Below are 25,411 nucleotides of genomic sequence, written 5' to 3'. Positions count from 1 at the left end.
AAATAGGTATATATAAAATTCGAATTCTTCAGTACGAACATTTAAATTTTCTCGTGTTATAAAGAACAATTCATCTTTACGATCATTTAGATTCACCCCTCAGATATACATGTGAATTTATGCTAGTTTTTATGCTAATTACATTTTTATAATGTAAAATTTCCGTTGAATTTTAAAATATATCATAGTAGAATTTGATGGCAAATTTGTCTTTGTAGTAATACGACAACGTGCAAAACAATAGTTTTAGACAACCGGAGCCGGATGCCCGGAACAAATCGGTCAAAGTACGACTAGCAATCACCTTTTTCGAAACTTCTTATAATGATGGACTAACCTATGTAACAGAGCTGCACATAGAGAGAGGAGATAGAAAGCGAGGGAGGCAGGGGAGAGAGAGAGAGAGAGATGGGAGGCGCGGTGAAGGTGTACGGGGTTGTGGCGTCTCCGTTCGTCGCGACGGTGGTGTTGTGCCTGGAGGAGACTGGCGTCGGCTACGAGCTCGTCCCCGTCGACATGGCTGCGCGGGAACAGAAGACCGAGCCTACCTCTGCCGAAACGTAAGCTTCCTATCTTCATCTACGATTCAGATGCGCAATTACTGTTCCCTGCAATCAGACAAGCTCAGCTGTATGCCGGTCTAGGATAAACTTCTCTTCCCGGTGCTAGTCTAGTCCTGAACATTTTGCTCATTCGTTCAGCCTTGTTAGCTCCGATGCAGTCGTACTCTTTATGTTGTCTTGTTGTGATTCTGTCTCTCAAATATATAGAAACAAAATGAATAGTAGTTTCAAATATCTATGATCTTCATTGTTATTTAAGAAAATTTTGCATATGTTAACACTGCAGCCGTTCGGCAAGATCCCTACATTTGAAGACGGGGAAATCACGCTGTTCGGTATGACACCAGTCGACAGTCCAACATCGCCTCGCAAATCATCATCACATATCTTACCTTGTCTTACCAACTAGATACTAATCTGCGCCGACAACATCACAGAATCTCGCGCAATTTCGCGGTACATCCTCCGCAAGTACGGACCTGCCGGCAACCCCAAAGATCTCCTACGAGAATCCAACCTTGAGGAATCAGCCATGGTGGACGCCTGGACGGAGGTGGAGGCGCACCAGTACCACCCGGCCATCTCCAACATAGTCCGGCAGTGCGTCATCATGCCGCTGATCGGGGGCGCCCGCGACCAAGCAGTGGTGGACGAGAACGTTGGGAAGCTGGGGAAGGTCTTGGACGTGTACGAGGCGCGGCTGTCGAGCTCGCCGTACCTCGCGGGAGACTTCTTCAGCCTCGCTGATCTCGCGCACTTTGCCTTCACCTACTGCCTCATCGGCACTGAATACACGCCGCTGCTGGAGAAGCGCGCCAGCGTCGGGGCATGGTGGGGAAGGATCATGGCCAGGCCGGCGGTGAGGAAGGTGGCTGCTCTGATCGACCTCGGGTTGCTGAAGCAGATGTCGTCTTCTTAATGTTTCAACACATTATTCATATCGGGGCCTCACTAGGTTCTACCATATGGCGTTGTTCAGATCCACAGTGTTTGCACACATTGTGTTCTATGAAATAGATGTTTGCCTGAAGTACCATAAAAAATAAAACAAGCATGTGTTGTTTCTAGGAAGTAACTTGTAGTCTGTAGAGACAAACTACAACACGAGAAATCAGCTCACGGGCACAAACTACAACAAGCAAATACCAGATAAAGAAGTGTAGCAAAGCTTGAAAACGTTCATAACTTATTGCTGAACCCATTGAAACTTGTAAGACACTTTTTTTAGCATGAATCGTACGTGCAAACGGTTCAATTTACACTCTAGTAGTTTCGTTAAATATAGCTAACTCGTTGTTTACCAGAAACCTCTATGGAGATATTTGTTAAGCCTATGATCTAGAGATGTTTACCATAATACATATACACTGTATTGTTTATTTATTTATTGAAAATAATTCAAGGATTTTTTTTATTAAAAATATAGTTTACCATTTAGCAGAACAAAATTTTACTAGAAGATAAATTACAATTATATAATAAATATGTAATTTCAATTAAAATTTGTCAACATTTCTATGTGGCTAAATCTATAAATTAAATGATAGAAGATTGAACTTCTTAATATTATAATATGATTCACAAAAAACTGTAACATGGAAAAAAGAACTTTGAAAATTATAAGAGTTTAGTATAAATTGTAACTATTTTAATTTATCTCGGACCATCGCATGTATGGGTTTGAGGACGAGCCCTTCTTGTGTTTCTTTTCCGCCCTTAACTTGTTCGAGAAAACGTCTCCCAAACCCAGGCCAAGAAAAAAGGCTGCCGACGCCATCGACAAATACCGGCTATCATAGACTAGGTTAGTGAAGCTTCTACGAAGCCTATGCTCTTCCATTTCCGGAGGAAACCTCTGATGACTCCTCACTCGTTGCCAAGTACGACAACGCTTCCGGCTCGTCGTGGGCGACCTCAACCAAAAACACTAACGCCTCCTCGTTCACGCTCAAGAAGGTTGACCCCTCCTCTGTAACATCCCAAGTTTTTATCAATAAAAGATTTAATGAGAAGAGAATTTCATATACCCAATTTTTGCAACAAACAAAAACTTTTATTATACATATAGTGCTACATATAGTTTCATGCATAGTGTGTGCATTTTGTGTGCAATTGCCATGATGAGTGTATTAGTGTTAATCAATGGTACTAAAACCCTAAACAATGATCTTATCATCTCAAATTGAGAGAAAAACAAGAAATGCAAAAATAGCATAAACTCTCACATACCCATTAAGCCAATCTTTCAAATCTTCAACAAAGGTCACCATAGCTTGATCTATTGCTTGTAAAACCTTTGTATATCAAAAACAAACACAAATGCATCAAAGAAACCAGAATCAAATCAAAGAAATTTGCAAAACTAACATACATGTGATAATGGTCAAATTGCCCATTTATAAAATGTTGCCCTCTTTACACCACTGGTTTGGAAGATTCTTAAACTAAACAACCCTAATTCTTTTCACCTCATCCGAGACCATGTCAAAAGGAGCAACTTTGCTGTTGACCACCATGGTTGACTCTGACTAGGTTGACCAGGGTGAATAAAACAAAATGCAATATGAGAGTAAAGTGAAGATGATCACTTTTTGGAAACTTTGCCAACCAACACCAAAATGACTACCACCACCATCATTAGTTCACATTAATAATATCATTGAGCTCCACCAAAAAGATTTTCAAATTTCAAATACTTTTCCTCATGCGGCCATTCTGTCGAACACCTGGCAGGCACAAACCAAATATGATCAAACCTTGCTATATCCAATAGTTTATAAGCTGAACCTTTGGTGAATCTTGTTGATCATTATCTATCTGGTACTCCTCCATCATTGCAAGTCCTTGTTTGAGAAAGTGGAGGAGTGGAGGAACCCTAAACCTACCCATGGCAAGCTCATGCCGGCCACCATGCCCTCTCTCTCCCTGGCTCGATCCTCTCTCTCTCACCATGTCTTGGAGCTAGCCTGGTACACTATGATCATGACCCAGCACGGCCGGAGTTCGCCAAGACACGGCATTGGCCGCACCAAGCACGCCCATGCCTGCCCAGGACATGCCATGGCATGCCAGTGCACGCGGTGAGCGCGCACTGGACGCGCCAGAGCATGGCGATGCCCCGTCACCCTCGTCCACGCCTAGCGCCCATTCCCTACGTCAAGCATCGCCACCAGTACCCCTACCTGCTAGCCACACTCGAGCATCGCCGGCCGCCTTGTCGCCGTCGCCATCGTCGGAGCCATGCCGCAGGTACCGCGGCATGATCACCAAGCTCCTGAGCTATCCCATCGACCCCTGGACGCGTCAGCAGCGCCCATAGCTTCGCCATGCCGTCGCCAATCGAGTGTTGTACTCCTCTTGCCCTTTCGCACGCCGGAGCAGCCACGCCGTCGACGACCTCTCTCGGCAACCGCAGCACTCCCTCCCCTCTATAAATAGAGACCTCCCGCGGCCATTTCCTTCACACCATCACGATCGCCTCACCTCACTGGTTCTCCTCGACCAAACCACACCTCCAATCGTTGTCGGAGCAGCTCCAATTTGAAGCCGAAGCTCGCCGGAGCCCGCAGATCACCGTCGACGATTGACGCCGCCCCGAGCCTCGCCACTGCTACCAGGAGCTTCAGCAACGTCGACAACGTCGCCTCGCACCTAGCACTGCCCCGTGATACGTCTCCAACGTATCTATAATTTCTGATGTTCCATGCTTGTTTTATGACAATACCTACATGTTTTGTTCACACTTTATATCGTTTTGATGCGTTTTCCGGAACTAACCTATTGACGAGATGCCGAAGTGCCAGTTCCTGTTTTCTGCTGTTTTTGGTTTCAGAAATCCTAGTAAGGAAATATTCTCGGAATCGGACGAAATCAACGCCCAGTACCCTATTTTCACCGGAAGCTTCCAGAACACCGAGAGGGACCGGAGGGGGCCACAGGGGCCCCACACACTAAGGCGGCGCGGCCTGAGGGGGGGGGCCTGTTGTCTGGCCCCACCAGGGCCCCTCCGAGGCTCCCCTTTCGCCTATATAAGCTCCCTGACCTAAAACCCCGAGACGAATAAGCCACGGTACGAGAAAAGTTCCAGAGCCGCCGCCATCGCGAAGCCAAGATCTGGGGGACAGGAGACTCTGTTCCGGCATGCCGCCGGGACGGGGAAGTGCCCCCGGAAGGCTCCTCCATCGACACCACCGCCATCTTCATCACCGCTGCTTGTCTCCCATGAGGAGGGAGTAGTTCTCCATCGAGGCTCGGGGCTGTACCGGTAGCTATGTGGTTCATCTCTCTCCTATGTACTTCAATACAATAATCTCATGAGCTGCCTTACATGATTGAGATTCATATGATGATGCCTGTAATCTAGATGTCATTATGCTAGTTAAGTGGGTTTTACTTATGTGATCTCCGGAGACTCCTTGTCCCACGTGTGTAAAGGTGACAGTGTGTGCACCGTGTGGGTCTCTTAGGCTATATTTCACAGAATACTTATTCACTGTTATGAATGGCATAGTGAAGTGCTTATTTATATCCCTTTATGATTGCAATGTGCTTTGTATCGCTACTAGTTTATGTGCTACTCATGTGATGTTATTAAAGTAGTCTATTCCTCCTGCATGGTGTAATGGTGACAGTGTGTGCATCGTGTAGTTTTTGTCGTAGATTATGATCATAATCTCTTGTAGGTTATGGAGTTGATTATCGCTATGATAGTATTGATGTGATTTATTCCCCCTTCATAGTGTAAAGGTGACAGTGTGTATGCTATGTTAGTACTCGGTTTATTTTGCAAAGATCTATTATGCTCTAAGGTTACTTAAATATGAATGCCGAATGTTGTGGCGCTTGTTAACTCCGGCTTGAGGGAGCTCTTGTAGCCCTACGCAACGAATGGTGTTTGTCATCCAACAAAAGAGTGTATGTAGCACAAATGAGAGAAGTTATTATTTATTATGCGATCAATGTTGAGAGTGTCCACTAGTGAAAGTATGATCCCTAGGTGACATAGGCATCCCAAATGGGCCTGCCAAAGATAGTACCCGGGGTTTATTGAAGGCCCACTACCCGAAGAATAAGAAGATTCGGAAGCCCAAGATATATTAAGGAAAGTTAGAGTTGTAATAGGAAGTGTTATTTGTAATCTGGCGGGATGAGTTAGAAACCGTCCCGGACTCTGTAACTTGTACAAAACGAAACCCTCGGCTCCACCTCCTATATAAGGGGGAGCCGAGGGACAAAGAAAGGATCGAATCTACTGTCAACATAACCCTAGTTTTCATAATCGTCGAGTACTTTTCGCCTTAACCTTCGAGATCTACTTGCCCTCTACTTCTAGCAAAACCCTAGTCTACAATCTGTAGGCATTGACAAGTTAATCCTTTGTCAATTGGCGCCGTCTGTGGGAATTAGAGGTTGCAAGGAGCTGATCTCGATGGCACGTTCAAGATCTTCGACTTCATCAACAAGCAAGCAACGCGATGGATCGAGGTAACAAGGGAAAAACTGATCTATTCAATTTTATTCCTCACCCGCCCTCCCGTATGGATGCATGTGCCTATCTGGAGGAGCCCATCATCATGACGTTCGGAGAATTCCGATTTGGCGTCAACAAGGAAGGATCCTACCGTCTCGAAGTTCCGATCTCGTCGGAATTTTCGGCGATCGATTCTAACTTTTCGTCGATAGACGAGGAGTTTTCGTCGCCATACTTCGTCGACAACAAGGCAAGCGGAAAGCTCGCCAAGATCTTCAGCAACACATCCTTCGAGTCGTCTGCGGACTCCTTTATAAGCAGCGACTCCAACAGCGCTGACAGCTTCAACTTCATCGACAAGTCTGCTGCCATCGGAAAGGTCTTCACCACTCTATATGATGGTGTCACCAATCCCGATAAAAATCAATGCGCAAAATATCATCAGATCTATGTGGTAGAAGGGGCAGGCACATCAGAAGCGCAAACGTCAGAGGCTTTCGACGAATTGGGAAATCCATACGTCGATCCCGCAGATCTCAGACATGGCTTAGGCACTAAATATCCTGGATACTCAACTCGCGCAAGAGTACAGCTCCCGCAAGAAGCGTGGGATAGGGCTGCGAAGGCCATGGATGGTTCAGAACCTATGACCACCACTGCTACTGTACAAGAACTTCAAGCATATCAATATAGACTTGCTCGAGTAAGCAGAGAGTTGGAAAAACAGACAGCATCCCTGAATAGAAGAAAAGAAGCAGCTTCTGCATCAAGCAGACGCCGAGCAGATTTAAGTCGACAATCAAGAACCTCGGGAGACAGTCACAGAGAAGCTCGGAGGAGAGCAATGTCTCGGCTGCAAAACATACCCGAAGCAGAGAGAGGAAACATAATCCAAAATCTCGACATGTCCTTTATGTCGATCGACGAAAGGGGAAATATCATCCCAAAAACGCCGAGAGCAGGTTACATGGCAACACAAGCTTACATCTTGGCGTCCAGACCACCTCCTGGGGACCCGAGAGAACCATTGTTCAATATGGCGATGGCTGGAGTAGGAGTTATGGGAACAGCGTTTGCAACAACGCCTCCCGAAGAAAATCCTAGGCAAAATAGTCCACGACCCACTGCAGCGGTTCAAGACCCACCAAGAACAAGTGGGGCAAGAGACACAGCAGTCCAAGTAAGGGTGGACAGAGCGCGACAAGAAAGAAGGGAGCGTCAGCACTCGCCAGAGCTTGCCGACGAAGATATGTGTGGGCTCCCATGCTTTACGAGAAGAGTTCGAAAAACTCGAGTACCGAAAGGGTTCAAGTTACCCGAGAATTTCAAGAAGTTCGATGGCCTGCAAGATCCCGAGGATTGGCTCGTGGATTATCTCGAGATGGTAAAGCTGGTAGGAGGAACCAGAGCAACAGCTATGCAAAGTATCCAAGTCCACCTGAGCGGTGCCGCGAGATCTTGGATAAAGAAACTCCCTTTAAATTCCATCGACAGCTGGGATAACTTTGAGGACATCTTCGTGAAAAACTTCCGATCCACCTGCAAGAAACCTGCGTCGTTGGAAGAGTTAAGGGCGTGTCGACAAAAACACGACGAGTCGATGAGGAAATATATACAGCGGTGGAACATTATCAAAAACTCGGCAGAGGACATATCTGACGAAAGAGCCATAGATGCGTTCGTGGCAGGAATCCGACGAGCAGATTTCGTCGAGGACTTGGGGAGAACTAATCCCAAGACAATTTCAGCACTAATGGAAATTGCTAACAAGTGGGCAGATGGAGAAGACGCAATATACAACAAGCGACACAGGTCGCCAGAGGAAGATCGTGGTCGAAACTATCAAAATAGAAGGCGATTTTCTCGCCAGTTCTACAACAACGATGCTCCCGGCCATATATCGGCTGGTTTTCGAGGAAATCCTGGAGGAAATAGTCGAGATGATTATCAAAGGAGTAATGAGCAACAAGGCGACAATAGAGGTGATTTTCGTGGCAACAGGCAAAATAGTGGACCAAGGATTCAAAGACCTTACGTATCTCCCGAGGAGATGATGAACGGCCCGTGTCAAATGCACTTTTACCTCGACAACAACGGAAAGAGGCAGTCAGGACATCTCCAGAAAGACTGCCGTAATTTTCAGGCAATGCTGCGAGCCGCGGGAATTGCAAATGCCCAAGCAAATAACAGAAACCCTCGAGAGCCAAGGAGCGAGATCCACCTTCCACCTCCTCCCGCAATTACCGACGAAAATCGACACCAGCTTAGAATTGTGGCAGCACCACATCCACCTCCATTTGTTGACCCCAACTCTAACGGTGTGGTCTCGATGATTCAGAAAGCTAGGCCGTCCAACAGGGCGCAGAAGGTAATATCTCGACAAGTGTTCATGGCAGAGAAGATGCCTCCACCAACAGTCGAGTACCTAAATTGGTCGGGGCAAGACATCGGCTTCACAATCGCAGACCATCCGCAGCAAGTTCCTCGACCAGGACAATCAGCACTCATCTTACCCGCAGTAATCGCTGGTTTCGACGTGTCGAGAGTTTTCATAGATGGCGGCAGCAGCTTAAACCTCATGTATGCAGATACATTGAGGAAAATGAACATATCCCTAGCAAACTTGAAACCAACTGACACACGTTTCCATGGGATCACACCAGAGAAGCCAAGTTACCCATTGGGCAAGATTAACCTCGACTTTCAATTTGGAACCCGAGAAAACTACAGGATAGAGAACCTGGAATTCGAAGTGGTGGATTTCCCGTCGCAATATCACGCTTTGTTGGGACGACCAGCGTATGCCAGGTTCATGGCAGTGCCGCATTATACATATCTATTGTGGAGGTTGCCTGGGCCCAAGGGACCTATCACAATCAAAGGAAGCTTCGCGCTATCCGATAAATGCGACAAGGACTTTCATCGACTGTCAGAAACTTTCGGGATGCAAGCAGAATATGCGGCGCCAAGGCTCACTGATTATGATGTGCTGCCAGAAGTAGGGAGATCTTCTAAAGAGCCAATTTTCAATACAACCAAGGATTCAAAGGAGGTACAGATCCACCCGACAGATCCAAAGAAAACGACGTCCATTGCCGCAAACATGGATGTCGCATAGGAAAGCGCGCTCGTCAAGTTCCTCCGTGAGCACTGGAAAATCTTCGCATGGTGTCCAGCTGACATGCCAGGAGTACCCAGGGAACTTGCCGAGCACCACCTCAATTTGGATCCTCTCGCACGACCAGTCAAGCAGCCTTTGCGGCGTTTTTCAGAACCTAGCCGCAAAGCCATGTTATCAGAAATAGATCGACTCAAAGACGCTGGTTTCATCGGAGAAATATCTACGAAGCTACATGGGTAGCTAACCCGAGTGATGGTGCCGAAGAAACACACAATAGTCCTTCGCATGTGCGTCGACTTCACGTGTCTCAATAAACATTGTCCCAAGGATCACTTTCCCCTCCCAAGGATCGATCAAATCATCGACTCCACGGCAGGATGCGAACGTCTTTCCTTTCTGGACGCATATTCTGGTTATAACCAGATAAGATTAAAAGAAGAAGATGAAGCCAAGACAGCGTTCATCACACCTTATGGCGTGTTTTGCTATAAAACAATGCCCTTCGGTCTGAAAAACGCGGGAGCAACTGTTGACGTCAGAAACCCACCGGCGGGCAGTGACTGGCCAACACCGTAGAGCCGGGAACAACTAGGGCTGCGGCTGGCCCCAGTCCCTCAGAGCGACGGCCCGCAAAGCCTCCTGGTCGCGCGCCGATGCAAATTGCAAGGGCGTGCCACCTGACCTATACCCGGTCAGGAAGGTGTGGATGATGCCTCGCTTAGTTTCCTGCGGGGCACACACGTACACGTTAAATACGAGCCTCGATCGGCTCTCGGGTTATCCCGTGAATCGGCTCATGGAGCCGATCCACCCATGATTCGTCCAAGGTGGCCGAATATATGGTGGTCCTGCTGATCAAGATAAAGCATATGAGATCCACGACGATCTAGGGTTTTCACCGCATAATCGGATCATCCTACTCACGATTGGGCCTCGCGCTCGCGCACGGTGATCGTAGGCCAACCCTAGACAAGGCCTAAAAACCAACACGAGGTTGATCCTCGGAACATCCCGTCTAGGGCCAGCAAACTACACCCTACACGCCGCTGGATCCTCCAACCCTTTGTAAGGCCTAACTATTGCAGATATTAAACTAATCCCCGATAAATCAAGGAGCAATCGTAACGGATCAGATCTACTAAATAACGATCAAGCGGGGTGCCGCCCTGCACCCATGATGAGGTACAAGGACGGCTAGATGCGCAAGGGTTGCACTACGACAGCATATGATACTAAGAACAATGCTAACCCTAACACATCTATGATAACTACGTTGCTCGCCATCAAAAAGGCTTCAGTACGAGCAACGCATGAACAACGTGGGCAGGCTCGTGCTGCCTAGATCGCAAGGATCTAGGCAGCATGGTGCTTACCGGAGAAACCCTTGAGACGAAGGGGTTGGCGATGCGCCGAGATTGGTTTGTGTTGAACGTTGGTTGTTGTTTATTCCATAAACCCTAGGTACATATTTATAGTCCAGCGGACTTTCTAATGTGGGCGTGCACTAAACCGTGCACGAGATAAACTCTAACTTCTACATAGCCTACTATGAAGATACACGGGCCAACCAGCCCAAATTTGACACACAAGGCCGATTCACAAATCTCTCCACACATATATCGTCAAATCCATCTTGATCGCGGCCCACCTCTGGCTTGGTCAAATTCCGGTGATAACACATGCCCCCCTGGTTTTGATAATGATAATTGCAAAACCATATGCTCGAAGGGTCATGTCGTGGAAGAGCCGTCGCAGTTTTCTTTATGATGACGCCTTGCCTCCTCGTCTTCTCTGCATGACTTGAGGATTAGGGCACTACGTCCTCGGGAACTGCTTAGGTATTAGACCACGTGTTCTCCCTTTATTTAGCCACTTCCTGTGGCTTCACCGTCGGCACACCGAAAAAACCCTCCTCCACCGCCATGTCCTCCTCTTCGTCTTCTTCCTCATCAGGTCTTTCCACCCAATCTTCCACCTCCCGTGAGCCAACTCCTGAATGGGGTCCACAGGAGACCCATGCGGCCGACATCCGTCGTGCCATAGCCGACGGGGACGAGTCGACCCACGACTCCTTCGTTTGGTCTGAAGACAACCAATCTTTAACGGACGGGGAGAGCGACCTTCGCTTTCTTGCTGTCGGGCAGTCGGAGGAGGAAAGTGACGATGATGGCTTCTCCTGGGACGGCTACTCCTCCACTGAGGAGGTGAAGGAAGAGGAAAAGGATGCCACCTCCTCCGATGAACCGCCGGCCAAGCGTCTCTGCCCCTGGGCGGGCAACATCTACGACTTCGACAGCGACTATGGCGACGCTAGCGAAGAGGATGAGGACAATGAAAGCCCCGCCGGTGGTTTCTCTAGCAGTGAGGATGAGCCGGCCGGGAGCAGCGCTGATGATAGCGAGGACGAGGACAGCAGCGGTCCTTAGATAGGATAGAGCTAGGAGCAGTAGATGGGACAAACATCCCTCCCAGCAACTCCTTTTGAGAGCAATCGGCACTTTATGTAAGAAATCTCTGCTTATCAATGAAGAAGTTCCCTTTAACTTGATTCTGCCGATTTATTTTATACTGAGTCCGCCGATTGTCAATCCGGTAGCTGCTTAATGAGCCGATGGCAAAGCATCAGCTTTCAAATAGATTGCAAAAAGATCGATCTGATCGACTTCTCAGATGTCCACTTGCAGTCCATGGGATTCAGATCCAAACTTCCCATTGAACAGGTCCGACGCGCAGCTTTGAGATCCCAAAGCCTTTAGACTTTTAACATCATCCGAATATGATGTTCGTCCCGATAACAAACTCCTGGGTTAACGCTTCCAGGAAAACCTGACGACCCCGATGCTGAAGCTGACACCTCTGCTCAACAAGTGTTTGCCCACAGCTTCTCCAACGATGTCGCGCTCCTGTGCCGCAACGAACTGGTCTGAGGCCTAACCACTGATGATGGCCCCTCCTTCAAACTTCTCCCGTTAACCCTGGTGGTTTTACTCTGTAAGAGCTCTCTCGTTCAACATGGTTATGACGCAGAGACAGCCAATTTCAACGCCATTGGCTCGCTGCCCCCCCGAGCCTCGATCAAGGCGAGAGCGAAGTTGCACCGCTGCATTGGGCCACTATCAGCCCCTCTACTGTGATACAGCGTGAGCCGATTCTGAACGAATCGGTTGTTAACAACAGAGAACCTCCATGGTGAGCTGCCCCCCCAAGTCTCTTTGGTCCGATGAGGCAACCTTTGGTGAAAGTGACATTCAGTCCAACTGGATGACCGCCGGTTGTTTCTCGTGATCCTAGCCTGATCTGCACATCCATGCTATTCCTGCTGTTTGGCCAGGGTTGTGATCCTCAAACCTGTCGGCAAACCTCAACACCTTAAATGAGAAAAAGGGGCGTTTTGGACGCCCAAACTGATGCTTCTGTCGATGCCACCGAGCTTGAAGTCTTGCTGAGGGAGGACTTGGAAGTCGTTGAAAAGAGGGTCTGAGTCCAGGCAATCTCAATGAAGGGCCTTGCCGAAGGAGGAATTGGAAGTCATTGAAGAGAGAGACTGAGTCGTCAGGCAGTCTCAATGAAGGGCCTGCTCTTGTCAGGCTTCCGCTTCAATTCCTTGAGTCGATGGCCGTGCATCGGCTTTGAATCCTTAAGTCGATGACTACGCATCGGCTGTGCTCAAAAAATTTCTGTATTTTCGATTTTTTGTTAGCCGATCGATCCATGAATCGGCTTCCCCTAGGTACATACTTCGTGGCTTTGTACCTTCTCCGTGCGTATGCCCCCCGAGCCGAATCCTTCAAGTGTTTGAAGATATCGGCTTTTCAGCCAATTCAAGCTTTTCTCGCCACTCATCATGCGAAATAGCACATCGGTAAACAAAGGGTGGCGCGGGTAATTGTAGCGGATCGCTGGAATCGTCTCACCTTGTAGTTGCCGATCCGACTATTTACAGAATGTTGAGATTTCGAAAATCTATGGAAACGCGCCACCGGCCATCCTTTTTCTCCACAGGTATTACATTGGAAATCCTTTCAGCGTACCTGCATGGCCTGATGAACCCGGCGTCCAACAACTTCTTGATCTCCTTCTTGACTTTCTTAATCTCTTCTGGCCCGTCAGCCGATGTAAACCCATACCCCAGCTTTCCATCGCCTTCTAGGTCAACGCTTGTCATCGTTTGGGGCCGATCGTGTGGATCGGCCTCCTCTTCGCCTTTTCCGCGGGAGTGACTGTTCCCGGGTTTATCCTCGCAATGGCGATCTGCGAGCCTTGCCCTATTGACGTCAGACGAGCCACCTGGCTCGCGTTTTATGCAGTGGCTGAAATCGACCAGGTTGACCTCCGGAAACGTCTGCGTGTCAACTTTCATGGCAAACTGATCGAAGAGTAACCGGCCTTGCTCTATCGCCATCTGAATCTGTCCGCGCAAGGCTTCGCAGTCGTTGGTGGCATGGGTGAACGTGTCATGCCATTTGCAGTATGGTTTGCCGGTCATCTCTTGTAACGTGGGGATTTTGTGGCCGTCGGGTAACTTCAGCTGTTTTTCCTTCAGGAGCCAATCAAAAATTTGCTCCGTTTTGCTCAAATCGAAGTCGAATCCCTTTGCCGGCCCTGGTTGCTTTGCCCACTCTGCGAGACACGGGTTTTGCCCCCCGGGTCCACTCAGCATTAGTGAACTCCTGATCTCTTGCAGAACCTTCATCTTTGTCCTTCTCGATCAGGGTGACGCGCTTGTACTTGTCTTGGTACAATTCTGGATGGCGCTGTTCATATGTTGTCCACTTCTGGACCATGTCTGTGTATACCGATGCGTCTGCATCGGCATCAGTCGATGCCTGTGCATCGACTTTAGCCTGTTTGGGGCGCCATACCTTCTTTAGCGGGCGCGCCTTTGTCTCCACTATTTGCTCGATTTTCGCGGCCAGATCGGGCCGCGCTCTTCTCAACATGTACAGGTACTGTGCCTCGGCTTCTTCCAAGCTTCGCGGCCGCTGCACCCGGCGCTCCTGAGACTGGCTGAGTCCATCAGGGCACCACCTTGGTTGGTGGTACCCACCTTCCTCTCTATCTGACTCCTCGAAGTCTTCTTCTTGAGATGACTCAGTCCGTTTGCTCTGAGGTGGGAGAGGTCCTAGACGTTTGAACACTGCAACTTTGTTCGTCCTTCTCCTTCGTTGTGTGCATTTTGGGCAGTTGCCGATTGTTGGTAATCGGCTCATTCCTGAATCCCCGCAGTGTCTGAAGAAGGGACAGTTCCAGTGCTTGTCCATGTTGTCTTGCTCCTTTGACCTCCCTCTGGCGCGACGTTCGTACCCGTCGTCGTTCCTGTCACGCTGACGATACCCCCTGTTTGCATTGGACCGACGATATTCTTCATCGTCGTCGTCGTAGCGGCGACGTCGGTCGTACCGCTGTTCATATTTGCTGAGGAGATGCACGGATAATGGGCGTGGATACCGTATGCTTCTCACCTCCTCCTTGGCCAGGTATTGTTTATCGTCGTCTTGGGGCCGGTCACGTGGACCGGCCTCCCCTTTCTCTTTGCCACGAGAGTGGCTGCTCTCTGCTTTGTTCGCGTCATGGCGAATCACGAACCCTGCCATATTGGCATCGAAAGAGAACCCTGGTTCCCTTATGGAGTGGCTGAGGTCGACCGTGTTGACGCCAAGCAATGGACGTGTGTCTCCGTCGAGCTTGATGCCGTGCGAACGGGTCTTCCCACAGGAGTCGACGAGTTCGGTTCCGAGGACCGCCTTGACCGTGTTATGCTTCTTCCTGAGCTCGTCAGCCAGGTCCTCGTGCTTGACCGGAGTGCTTTCCGCCATCTCTGATGTGGATGGCGAGGTGGTTGTCGCTGAAGATGTGTCCCACCGGGCGTGCCAGAATGTGTTGACGTCAGAAACCCACCGGCGGGCAGTGACTGGCCAACACCGTAGAGCCGGGAACAACTAGGGCTGCGGCTGGCCCCAGTCCCTCGGAGCGACGGCCCGCAAAGCCTCCCCGGTCGCGCGCCGATGCAAATTGCAAGGGCGTGCCACCTGACCTATACCTGGTCAGGAAGGTGTGGATGATGCCTCGCTTAGTTTCCTGCAGGGCACACACGTACACGTTAAATACGAGCCTCGATCGGCTTTCAGGTTATCCTGTGAATCGGCTCATGGAGCCGATCCACCCATGATTCATCCAAGGTGGCCGAATATATGGTGGTCCTGCTTGATCAAGATAAAGCATATGAGATCCACGACGATCTAGGGTTTTCACCGCATAATCGGATCATCCTACTCACGATTGGGCCTCGCGCTCGCGCACGGTGATCGTAGGCCAACCCTAGACAAGGCCTAAAAACCAACACGAGGTTGATCCTCGGAACATCCTGTCTAGGGCCAGCAAACTACACCCTACACGCCGCTGGATCCTCCAACCCTTTGTAAGGCCTAACTATTGCAGATATTAAACTAATCCCTGATAAATCAAGGAGCAATCGTAACGGATCAGATCTACTAAATAACGATCAAGCGGGGTGCCGCCCTGCACCCATGATGAGGTACAAGGACGGCTAGATGCGCAAGGGTTGCACTACGACGAGCATATGATACTAAGAACAATGCTAACTCTAACACATCTATGATAACTACGTTGCTCGCCATCAAAAAGGCTTCGGTACGAGCAACGCATGAACAACGTGGGCAGGCTCGTGCTGCCTAGATCGCAAGATGCGATCTAGGCAGCATGGTGCTTACCGGAGAAACCCTTGAGACGAAGGGGTTGGCGATGCGCCGAGATTGGTTTGTGTTGAACGTTGGTTGTTGTTTATTCCATAAACCCTAGGTACATATTTATAGTCCAGCGGACTTTCTAATGTGGGCGTGCACTAAACCGTGCACGAGATAAACTCTAACTTCTACATAGCCTACTATGAAGATACACGGGCCAACCAGCCCAAATTTGACACACAAGGCCGATTCACAAATCTCTCCACACATATATCGTCAAATCCATCTTGATCGCGGCCCACCTCTGGCTTGGTCAAATTCCGGTGATAACAGCAACATATCAGCGGATGATGCAGAAGTGCCTAGCAACACAGATCGGAAAAAATGTACAAGTCTACATCGACGATGTCGTAATAACATCAAAGAAAGGGTCGACTTTGATCGAAGACTTGAAGGAAACCTTCGACAACCTCGACAAGTTTTGCCTCAAGCTGAACCCGACAAAATGCTCCTTTGGAGTTCCCGCAGGAGAACTTCTCGGGTTCCTAGTATCAGCAAGGGGGATTGAAGCTAATCCCGAAAAAATACAGGCCATCGTCACTATGAGAAAGCCAACAAAGCTGAAAGAGATACAACAGTTAACGGGGCGAGTCGCAGCTTTAAGCAGATTCGTCGCCAGGCTAGGAGAAAAAGCGTTGCCGTTCTATGCACTGATTAAACAAGGGGAAAAATTTCAATGGAACGAGGAAGCAGACAGAGCCTTCGAGAACCTCAAGCGAGCAATTTCGACACCACCGATATTGGTGGCACCTAAAGACAAAGAACCTCTCCTCTTATACATTGCAGCCACACCGCAGGTGGTCAGCACAGTTTTAGTAGTCGAAAGAGAAGAAGAAGGCAAGCTTCATGGAGTTCAGCGGCCAGTATATTTCATCAGCGAAGTACTGTCGCCATCAAAACAGCGGTACCCGCAATATCAGAAACTAGCATATGGAGTATTCACAACAGCAAGAAAATTACGACACTATTTTTCGGCGCACCCGATAATAGTGGTCAACGAGGCTCCCTTATCAATTATACTGAACAACCCAGAAGCTACGGGTCGTGTCTCCCTTTGGGGAATAGAACTTTCCCCTCGGGACATCACGTACGAAAAAAGAAAAGCAATAAAATCACAGGTCTTACCAGATTTCATTGCAGAGTGGATGGAGCTACAAAATACGGGACCCCCAGATTTATCGAGAACTTGGACAATGAACTTCGACGGATCCAAAAGATTGGAAGGTGCTGGAGCAGGCGTGATATTAGTATCACCTGAAGGCGACAAGTTGAAGTATGTTCTGCGGATGACGTTCCCAAACGCGTCTAACAATGAAGCAGAATATGAAGCTCTCATACACGGGATGAAGATGGCAAAAGCTTGTGGTGCAACCCGACTGAAAATTTTCGGCGACTCACAATTGGTGGCACAGCAAGTCATGAACCAATGCGAGGCAGTCAACGAAAGTATGATAGCATACAAAGAGGTGTACAATGAGCTGGAGAAGTTATTCGATGGTTGTGAGGTAAACCACATCAGCAGGAGTAGCAACGATGAAGCCGACGTTCTCGCAAACATCGGGTCACAATGCCTCGCGATTCCTCCAGGTGTGTTCTGGGAAGAGATTAGCGAGAGATCAACAAAGCCAGCAAAAACAAAGAAGGAGAAAAAAGAGAAACCTTCGAGTATCGCCAATGACACAACAGAAGAAGAAGAAGAGCAAGAGCTAGTCATGATGGTGCAAATTCCATGGATGCAGGCTTACATATCATATATCCTAAGGAAAACCATACCCGACGATCCGATCGAAGCAAGGCGAATAATTAGGCGATCAAAAGCTTTTACTGTGGTAAAAGGGGAGCTGTACAAACGCAGTATCTCGGGTGTGCTACAATGGTGTGTTACACCCGAAGAAGGAAGGATCATCCTAAAGGACGTGCATGAAGGAATATGCGGGCATCACGCGAGTAGCCGAGCCATTGCGGCCAAAGTCTTCAGAGCAGGATTTTATTGGCTAACAGCAATCGAGGATGCAAAGGAAATAGTGCGCACTTGCGACGCGTGTCAAAGATTTGCGGCAAGACCCCACTCACCAGCAGCGGAGCTTATGCCAATCCCACTGTCTTGGCCTTTTGCTCAATGGGGTCTCGACATGGTAGGTAAATTGCACAAAGCTTCGCCAGGAGGATATGAGTACTTGCTGGTGGCTGTCGACAAATTTACCAAGTGGATAGAGGCGAAGCCAATAAATTCACCAGATGCAGCATCCGCAATAAAGTTTGTGAAGAGCATCGTCTTCCGCTTTGGAGTCCCTCACAGCATCGTCACAGACAACGGCAGTAATTTTACGTCAAAAGAGTTCAAAGCATACTGCGCAGAAGTGGGCATCAAATTGAGCTTTGCATCTGTTGCACATCTACAGACCAACGGTCAAGTCGAGAAGGCCAATGGCATTATCTGCAATGGCATCAAGAAGCGCCTGCTAGGACCTTTGGAAAAAGCTAGGCATACTTGGCCAGAGGAGCTACCAAGTGTTTTGTGGAGTATTCGAACAACACCAAATACAACGACGCAGGAAACACCGTTCTTTTTGGTCCACGGAGCTGAAGCAGTCTTGCCGATAGAAATAGAGCACGATTCTCCACGAGTCGCAAAATATGACGAAGAAACTTCGAGAAAAGCTTTGGAGGATGATGTCGACGCACTCGATGAAGCTCGAGACGAAGTCCTGTCACGAGTCGCCAAATATCAGCAAGACCTGAAAAACTATCACAGTCGACGATTGCGGCCAAGATCTTTCCAAGTTGGTGACCTGGTTTTACGACTCAATCAAAAAAGCCATGAAAAACTCGAGTCACCGTGGCTAGGACCATACATCGTTACAGAAGTAATAGAAGGAGGAGCATACGGAATCAAAGACAAGAAGACAGGGATTGACGAGCCAAATCCCCGGAACGTGGCACGACTCGAGCGTTTCTACGCCTAGATGTCGAAAATATAGTCCTCCTCTGTAAACATACAATGTACTGAAACGCCCGTGAGTTTTCAGACGCACTCTTTTCCTTTTTCGGGGCACCGAGTGGGGCCGGGAAAGGTTTTTAATGAGGCGGGCTTGCGGTGCTGCAATATAATAAAGATAGTGGAATTATATATCTTTTTCTCGACGAGATCAGAGACTCCCCCCTAAATGATACAATATATATATACAGACAGCATCGATGAACGCAAAAGAAGCATCTTGCCTTGGTAAAAATACCTCGCCAAAATAAAAAGAGATATCGACAAAATAGTGATCAACAAAAAGCTCGGGGGCTTGCACCCGCAAAAAATAGTACACAGTGTATATTATCTTGCCTTGGGACAACCTCGCATTATAATAAACAAAAAATATCGCAATCAAAACGCCCGGGGGCTTGGCGACAAAAATAAAATGACTTTACAATATAGTTCGTATACACAGGATACAAATTTTGGAATAAGTTCGTTTTCAAGGATTTCCCAATAAATTGTCTATGGTCAAGCGCTCATTATTTACAGCGCGAGTACTATGCTCAGCGTAGCTACCCTTCACGAAGAATTTGGAATCCATCCGGAGAAGTTCATCCATCATATCTTCAGCAACAGGAGTAACAATGTCATCGTATTTGCCGAAGTTTCTTTTCTTCTTCGACATCTTCTCCAGGCACTTTGGGACAACTTGCCCTACGTCTAACTTCGGGTAGCAAATCTTTATCATGATCATCGCAAACCTTGCGCCAGCAGCTAGTTGGGCTCGTACAAAGCCGTGGATGCGAGGAGCATCTCGAAATTTGTCCATCAACGCAGGAAGGGTCTACGGCATCTTATTGCGAGGAAACATAGTACCATAAACCGGAGACAAAGTCCTTGTACGAAGTCAAGATACTCGCGAACCTGAAGCGCACGATCTTGAAATCTCACGATTTGGCGAGTCCGTTCAGGTGTGCCCCAAAAAGTCGACCCATGTTCACGCGCAAGCCGAAGAAGAACATTGGAACGAGCTTCGACACGTTCATCTTCAGTTGTAGTATCAAAAAAAGCACCTATTGTTTCTTAAAACAATTCAGTGGGCAATAAGGAGGCAAGCAGCAAAGGAAAAGAAGAAGCAAGATAAAGACAATGAAACTTACCCGCCATATCCAAGCTAGCATCTGTTAGCAGCTGGAGCATAGAATTTTCTCGAGATGTAGCTGCGGCAGCCTCAGCAACAGCGGCGTCCTTTTCAGTTATGGCATCCTGAGCTTGTTGAAGCGCAATTTTCTCCCTTTGAGAAGATTCTCGAGATTGCTCCATAAGCATAAGCGACTGTTTCTTCACGGACTGAAGTTGTTGTCGAAGTTCTTGTAAATCTTCCGACAAAGGTGTGCTGGAAGACCCTTCAAGGTAATTGTCGTCGTTTCTTACTTTCTTCGACAAGGAAGACGCGGGAGCAGCATCGGGAGGAGAAGGATTCGTTGAATAATTGTCAAATATCAACTGGAAAAGAAAATCCCCGAATCAAAGATAGCACCAAAAGGAATTTCATTGATTGTAGAAAATTTACATGGCCATTACAAAAGAAGTTCTCCTAAGGGTTTGGCAGGGAACTTGTCGCCAAGACTAGAATGGCGACAATAGCAAAGGAAACAAAGAAAGCAAAAACTAGACCTCCGGCCTTGAAGAACTAGGAGTCGACGATGGTTTGATCCCGAGATAGGCCAGGATCTTCTTCGTGTTAAGCTTTGCTGCCTTGATCAAGGATCGCCATTTTGCTTGCTCTATCTGCTCTGTGTCGCCAACTTTAGCCCAGTCAATAGTTTGTTGACTGTCAGCAACAAGGGCAACAGTGCTTTCCACGGCAACCTTCATGTTCTCATGACGCATCCTCAACCCAAGATCTTCGGGAGGATTAAAGCACTTGGCAAGACCAAGGAAAGTTGGGGGCTCCTCTTTCTTCGGGAAGAAGTAGGGGAAAAGCTTTGACAACCCCGCCCTGGCTTCATCCATGCCTTCACGCGCTTCCGTCCCGTGAAACTCAAGGAATGAAACGGCGTCAAGAAGAACATCGTTGTCGGGATCTTCAAGTTCAAATTCTTGGGAGGTCCTATCTGACAAAATAAAAATAGAAATTTTTGTCAACAAACAAAGTGCAAAAAAGGAAAATCCAAAGGGTATGCAATGGTGCAAATGCTTACCAACAAAGCGACGACTTTGCGTCTTTATGCGTTTGGTGATCGCCGCTTCGCGAGCAGATTGTGCAGTTATGTGATCGCTCAGTGAAGTCTCGGCGTCATGTAGACGTTTCCGAAGTTCTTCGACACCAGCAGCATCGGCCTTAGCCTTGTCAGCTTCTTGCCTAGCTTCAACCGCATCTGACTCGGCCTTCTTACGAGCCTCTTCACATTGCTCTAACTTTAGAGCAAGCATGTCAGCACGTTCGTTGGCTTCTATCAATTTCTCTGAAAAAAGGAAGACAAGATTAGCTATAAACGTCGACAAGACATGCAGAAAGGAAGCAAAAAATAGTCGAGCATTACCTTCAGTCTTGCTGGCGTAATCACGGTACCCAACGAATTGGGCACCGATGCGAAGAAGTTCTTTGATCATAGGCTGTTAAAGAGAGACAAAGAAAGAAAATGTTGGCATGAGAAAAATGGCGACATATAGAGCAACCAGAGAAAATATAAACAACGACAAGAGTGTTAGCAACTTACATCATCCAATAGAGGGTTAGAAGAGCTACTCGATTGAAGAGTAAGCTCTGGATTTATTTCAACCCTTGCCCTTTTTGGTGAAGGGACAAGGGGGCTTGCCGGAGGAGTAGCAGCGCCGACATTTTGTCGAGGAGGAGACGTTTCTTCTCCTTCGGCCGGCGTTTCCGAGCGACTAATGTATGTGACGTGCTCGTTCGAGCAGCCACATCAGCAGTGGGTATTTCTTCTTCATCATCACTACAAGAAAGCGTCGACAATGTAAAAAAGCAAGATAGACAAGAATTTTCGAGTACAAGTAAACAAGAAAAAGGGTACTTACGAACTGATGATAGACTCGAGGTATGGATCATAGCCTACCTTCTGGTGCGAAGGAACAGCTTCATCGACTTTGGAGGTGCCGGAATTTTCGGCATCATCCCTTTTCCTTTTGTTCCTTGGAGAAACAGCAGGAGGAGGAGATTGTGCCGATGCAGTAGCTTCAGAGACATCCTCCTTTTCGTCGGATCCCGCAGATTTTCGAGATTCTGCGGGTTCATTTGCAAATAAGGGGGCATCTGGATTATCATCGGAGATAACGACCCTTTCTTCGACTTCTCCACCTTCAGGAAGAGGAGGAAGTGAAACAAGATTTGGGTGGTCCTGTATAAAAGGAGGGAAGGATGTCAGAAAGGAGTAATAACACAAACAGCAAGGGAACAATCAACTACGCAACCATGTTTACCTTAGGAAGCGCATTGGCGGCGCTGTATGGTTTTACGCGACAAGTGGAAGGGATAGAGTCTTTCTTCTTCAAAGATGAAATTCTTCGAATAAGTCTATCCAAATCCTTGACTTCCAGATTCGTCGACAAGCGATATGTGTCTTCATCGCCAGCATAATTCCAGAAAGGGTTTTTGCGAGCCTGAAGAGGCTGCACCCTAGTCCTAAGGAAGTACGCCGTAATTTGGATGCCTGACAATTCTTTTCCACGAGTATTTTGCAACTCGGGGATACGAGTCATCAGGGCCTCTGTCGAAGTCCTTTCTTCCTCGGTAGCTTCTGCGTCCCAAGAACGGCGGCGAAGGATTTTCTCAGCACCGTCAAAAGGAGGAATATTGTCTTCGGCGCATCCATGGTTTTCTTCACGAATGTACAACCACTTATTGCGCCACCCTTGAACGGAGTCAGGGAGTTTACGTCGAAGTAATTGACAGAAGAGCGAACAGAAATAACAACGCCGCCTATGTTATAGGCGACATTGGCAGAGCCATTACGGCGACAGAAGAAAATGCGCTTCCATAGCGCCCAATTGGGCGAGACGCCAAGGAAGGCTTCACAAAGAGTAATGAAAATGGAAATGTGGAGGATTGAGTTTGGTGTGAGGTGGTGAAGTTGAAGACCGTAGACAAAAAGTAATCCACGGAGAAAAGGATGAATGGGGGCGGATAAACCACGGATGAGGTGGTCGACAAAACTTACCCGGTACCCCATTGGAGGGGCTGGGTAGCTTTCTTCACTGGGGAAGCAAATTGCTTTGGGCTTCTTGGTAATCCCCAGCTTCTTCAAGAGATTGAGGTCCTGGTTCGTGATCTTGGACCTCTCCCACTCCGCGGCTCCTAGATCCGCGGCAGCCATTGATGAATCAGGTGTGCTATGCCTCGTCAAGCGACGCGGTGGCATCAACAATGGTGATGAAGGGCAGCTGCGAAGAGAAGAGCTTTGCGAGCAATTGAGCGCAGGAGAGGGTCTTGCAGAGGAGAGCAGGGGAACGGCGCGAGCGGAAGTGTTCGAGGAAGAAGAAGGGGATCTTATATAGAGGTGCGGTGAAGCGACGGAACCGTTGGATGAAAAAAGAATGCAGAAGATGATCACTACGTGGTAACAAGGGTAAAACAGTATTTCAATATTGACGAGGTTACGGAACGTGTGCCAGAAAAAGGGGAGAACATGTGTCCCCCACTTGCATGACGTGTCCGTCAGATAAGGAATTGGGACCCACAAGGCAGCGAAACAAGCGGTAATGGTCAGTTTCCAAAATAGAAATCGTGGCTATCATCAGCAATGACGTCGTCGAGATAAAGAAAAAATTCGGCTATGAGGTTTCAGAAGTTTATCGACAATACAAGGTTATCTCGGGAGCCTTTGATCAAATACAAGTTTTTGCCCAAACGCTCGGGGGCTACTTTGAAAAGATAAAAATTTCGAGTATGACAAGATAGAAATGGCGAGAGCCTATGACCAAATGCAAGCATTTGTTCATAGCCTCGGGGGCTACTCCCATCGGGAGCGCTGGTCGCGCACCCGATAAATATAAAAATATTGAGAAGGATTATAAATATAGCGGCAACAGATACTAATCTGTGGAGCCTACACCCAAGCACAAGTTCTTGGCTGTAGCCTCGGGGGCTACTCCCATCGGGAACGCTGTTCGCGTGCCCGATGAATCTTTATCAAAATAAAGAAACAGAAGTGAGTATATTTCGAGTTTACAGAAAACTCTACATATACTCCCATCGGGAAGAAAAAATAAGTCATCAAATATGACTCGATAAAATGTGCTATTCCAAAGGCGAAAAGCACTCGACAATATATTCTCAGAACGCCAAAGTTGCGATCAATTTCTGAATGCCGCAAATTTGCGAAGGTAAGACCCCAGATCCGTTCTGCTGGGCGTGGCATCGCCAAAGACTGCGCTCTGCTACTTTTATGCGTATCAACAGATACGAAGAAAAATCCTAACGGACGCGTTAGGTACCCGATAAATTTGACTGGGACTCGACAGAATGGTAAGACCTTAAGCGGCACTCGTCGAAGTTTACACCAGTATCCCGAGATCATGTCCGGGGACGTGATCTTGAAGTAGGTTTTTGCGGATTGCCACTAGAGCAGTTAACTAGTACCTGATCCGTCAGATGAACTAGCCCCAACTACCATTATCCCTGTACAATATAGAATTTTATGTGAAGAAGCATAAATGAAAGCTCTCGAATAAAAATAAACAGTCGAGATTTTCCCTGACTCTGCGATTCAAGCAAAATCTCGGGGGCTACTGACATAGGCATCCCAAATGGGCCTGCCAAAGATAGTACCCGGGGTTTATTGAAGGCCCACTACCCAAAGAATAAGAAGATTCGGAAGCCCAAGATATATTAAGGAAAGTTAGAGTTGTAATAGGAAGTGTTATTTGTAATCTGGCGGGATGAGTTAGAAACCGTCTCGGACTCTATAACTTGTACAAAACGAAACCCTCGGCTCCACCTCCTATATAAGGGGGAGCCGAGGGACAAAGAAAGGATCGAATCTACTGTGAACATAACCCTAGTTTTCATAATCGTCGAGTACTTTTCGCCTAAACCTTCGAGATCTACTTGCCCTCTACTTCTAGCAAAACCCTAGTCTACAATCTGTAGGCATTGACAAGTTAATCCTTTGTCACTAGGCCTTGTTTCCAATACTGCAAACACCGCTTATTTATTGTTCTGTTGCATGCTTACTTGCTGCCATATTTTATTCAGATTGCTATTACCACTCATATACATCTATACTACTTGTATTTCACTATCTCTTCGCCGAACTAGTGCACCTACACATCTGACAAGTGTATTATGTGTGTTGGGGACACAAGAGACTTCTTGTATCGTGATTGCAGGGTTGCTTGAGAGGAATATCTTTGACCTCTTCCTCCCTGAGTTCGATAAACCTTGGGTGATCCACTTAAGGGAAAACTTGCTGCTGTTCTACAAACCTCTCGCTCTTGGAGGCCCAACACTTGTCTATAGGAAAAGAAGCGTGAGTAGACATCAAGCTATTTTCCGGCGCCGTT

General features: G+C 47.8%; 1 pseudogene; it reads left to right on the top strand.

The window, feature by feature from the left end:
* Positions 1-408: 408 nt before the first annotated feature.
* On the top strand, positions 409-1,482 carry LOC124705751 (annotated as a pseudogene).
* Positions 1,483-25,411: the final 23,929 nt, after the last annotated feature.

This window comes from Lolium rigidum, chromosome 4, assembly GCF_022539505.1.
Source record: "Lolium rigidum isolate FL_2022 chromosome 4, APGP_CSIRO_Lrig_0.1, whole genome shotgun sequence".
Taxonomy (NCBI): domain Eukaryota; kingdom Viridiplantae; phylum Streptophyta; class Magnoliopsida; order Poales; family Poaceae; genus Lolium; species Lolium rigidum.
This window is presented reverse-complemented; position numbering and strand designations above follow the sequence as displayed.